This window comes from Carlito syrichta, unplaced genomic scaffold, assembly GCF_000164805.1.
Source record: "Carlito syrichta isolate Samal-C Ts95f unplaced genomic scaffold, Tarsius_syrichta-2.0.1 Scaffold297777, whole genome shotgun sequence".
In the NCBI taxonomy this organism is placed as follows: domain Eukaryota; kingdom Metazoa; phylum Chordata; class Mammalia; order Primates; family Tarsiidae; genus Carlito; species Carlito syrichta.
The window spans coordinates 3,388-6,765 of NW_007241873.1; the positions used below are offsets into that span (position 1 = coordinate 3,388).

The window sequence follows — 3,378 nt, forward strand, 5'->3', positions numbered from 1 at the left end:
CCCAATATAAAGAATATCACTGAGAGTAACAATCAAGAAAATTCTGCAAACATATATAATATTTAGGTTACTGAATGAAGATATGGGAATTTACAGATTGATTATTAATTTAACTATTAGGCCAATCCTTTTTCCTTTCTTTCTTTCTTTTTTTTTTTTTTTAGCACAAAGCTAAACAAATAAGCTACTATACCACAAGGACATGAATTGAATCAGTGCCATTCTAACACACAGGATCAGAAAATCCAAAAATCACATTCTCCTGAATGCTGCCATCAGCATACCACTAAGACTGACTGATTATTAGGTGATGATCCATTCTCCCTAACTAGTACTTTACCTTCTGTTGTTGTCTGAGGTTTGGTGGCCATTCTGGATCAACCAAGAGCTCCTGTGCCAGGTACATATACCTCGCCTTTGGTATCTTCATCCTACAGTCCAGGGCCCAGGACAAGCAGCACTTTCCCCACCAATCCACTAACTCCTCCACCATGATAGATACAAGGGCATGGACAAGAACAATGAGGAGCATAGTTATAAATATGTATAGTATATGGTACACATACTATTTGAAGAACCTGGTCAACAGAAGCAACTGAGTACAGCATGATGAATAATATGAAAAAATATCAGATAATCACAGATGAAACAAAAAAAATAATTCTTGCAACAAGGTTGCCTGAAGGGTCTCCCTTTTGAAAAGGCAAATGCCACTATGAGTTTATGAAAACTGGAAATAAAAAAACACTGTGGTATTTTCATAATTCTGTATATTACATTCATCAAGTTTGGTTTCATTGTGTAAGTGTGAAGAATGTCAATGTAAGCTTATTGTTCTATTATAAGCATCTGAATAAGGATGCCACGTTTTATACCAAGGTTGCTGCTTGACCCCCAAAATCCCCAAAGATTGAAATCCAATGCATATGACAATCTGAAACAAAATGGAGAAGAGAAGACCCCAGATATAAGACCTGGAGTGATCTTTGTGCCACAAGTTCCTTCCAGGCAAGAGTTAAACTCACTTTAAATACCAGTACCAAAATGATTGCCAGTTCAATGAAGAGAAAGTGGAAGTCTTCTACGTCACTTAAGGTATAATACAAGTGAGTAACACTGAAGTACTGGATGATGCTCTACAATGCCATAGATTTAAACATACAGAAGGAAGTTATTAAAGCAACATGGCCGTCCCTGATAAGGTTTGGCACGCAAGAAATACTAGAAATTTTAGAGGTAAGGGGAGATGCCACTGAAGCCTCAAGATCTGATAATGAAATGCCTCCATGTGCCCTCTTCAAAGCACCACAATCATTTGCACCACCACCACGCATTCCAACAAAGTAATCAATCTTTTGTAATGCTTCTTCCAACTGGGTCTTCTGATCAGGTGGCATAAGAGCAAACACAGTGTCATGAAACATCACCTTAGAAACAAGGCCTTGAAAATGCTCTAGTATCATTGAAAATGATTTTCCATTCATTGCAAAATGATAACGAGTCACCTGTAGGTCCTCTAAACTATCACGTCCAATTTAGTGGAAATAGCCTCTGAGTCGATTGCTGATGAGTTACTGTATTGTGTTAGGGAGTCTGCATAATTTATCTTGGCAAATTTCCCATACTTTGGAGGTAATGCCTCAACAAATAATAACTTTATCCTGAAGTACACTCATCCCACAATCTCTGGCCACAGAGACCGCAGTCAACATGCTGTCACCTGTGAACATGACGGTGCGAATATTGGCTTTATCCAAATCTTTGAGTACTGCAGGGTTTTTTGGCTTTAATTTGTTCTGCATTTCAATTAATCTCATAAAATCCATGTTGTTTTCAGTGCCATCTCTGCTAATATTCTGTGCTTTATGCCATGTCAGTTTTGACTCCAATTTTCTGTGTGCAAGAGCAATCACATGAAAGCCCTGTTTAGTGAAGTCTTCCAAAATCTTTTGAAATCAACAGAGACCATTTCAGGTTTACAAAGACTGACAATCACCTCTGGTGCTCTTTCATGTAGGCGTCTGTATTCTTATCTCCTAGCACCCTGGCAAAGCAGAAGAGAATGGGAACTGGTGAACAATTCCTATCTCATAAAAAGCTGGAAGTTCAAACAGCTCCATTTCTTGGTTTCCTGCAGGAGTAGACTCAGGAAGCAGTTTTTTGGGAGGATGAACCACCGTGGGCATCATTCGATGATGAAGTACTGTTTCTTCTTCAACTGCTTCTTCCAGAATCCATCCAATGGCTTCAAACAGTTTCAAATCAAGTGGGTCACCAGAAAGCCCCACTCCTTCAATTTTTGTAAGTGAATGACAAGTAGCCATACATGCAACAAACTTGGACTTGGCCAACATCTCATTGCAAATGTTTTCTTCTGGTAAAAGAAATTGTGTTTTTTCCACTTGTTGAATCCTCCAAAGTTCGAAATCATCTTCAGGAAGAGTTCCGGTCTTATCAAAGCAAAACAAGATTCAACTGTCCACAGATAACTATCCTCTGGGGACTAATACAGAAAATACCCCCTTTTTTTCAGTCTTCTCTGAGCGTACACAATGCCAGCAGTCATTGCAGTAGGAAGTGCAGGTGGTACAATAATTGTAATGAAAGCAAGAGACTCAATAATTATTACCCCAACTTCTACCTCATTTAAAATGTTATAGATAATAATGTAGATAAACCCATGCCTGCCATTGTCACCAACAGAAGAAACAAGTGGGCCTCTCTGTCGAATTTAAAATTGGTTGGTTTGGAATACAATATGGAAGAACAAGCTGTGCATTGAAAGTACTAAATCCTGTTCTAACTACTATGACTTTGATGTGTTCTCTGGTGTAGAAACAAATCTGAAAGCACAACGCAGTTGCCATTAATAAGTACGCATCACAAGGCATTATAGTCCCTTTTAATGGGATTACCATGATATCTCCGGGGACAAGATCAACAAGATCTCTTCTAATTCTTCGTTACTCTACAAACTGAAACTCTCACAGTACTGTAAGCTGCCACCATATGATGTAACACAAAGTATTGCTTTCTAATGGTATATAGTGAATTTACTACTGATACTATAGACATAATCACAATAGCAAGAGCATAGTAATAGTATTCACCAGTGCTCCAGTATAACACCGAACAACTAGAAAATGTAAAATAGGTTAAGAACCTCTTGATTTGATTTTATTTTTTGAGGTGGAGTCTCACTCTGCCACCCAGGTTGGAGTGAAGGGGCACACTCATGCCACCCAGGCATGGACCAGCTGGTCTCAGGCAATCCTTTCATCTCAGCCTTACAAGTAGCCGGAACTACATGCGCGCACTACCATGCCCGGCTGATTTTTTACTTATGGTGGAGACGAGGTTTCGCCAAGTTGCCCGGGG

The 3,378-nt window shown here is 39.1% G+C and overlaps 1 pseudogene; it reads right to left on the minus strand.

The window, feature by feature from the left end:
* Window positions 1–284: 284 nt before the first annotated feature.
* LOC103256920 lies at window positions 285–3,297 on the minus strand (annotated as a pseudogene).
* Between the last annotated feature and the right edge of the window lie 81 nt (window positions 3,298–3,378).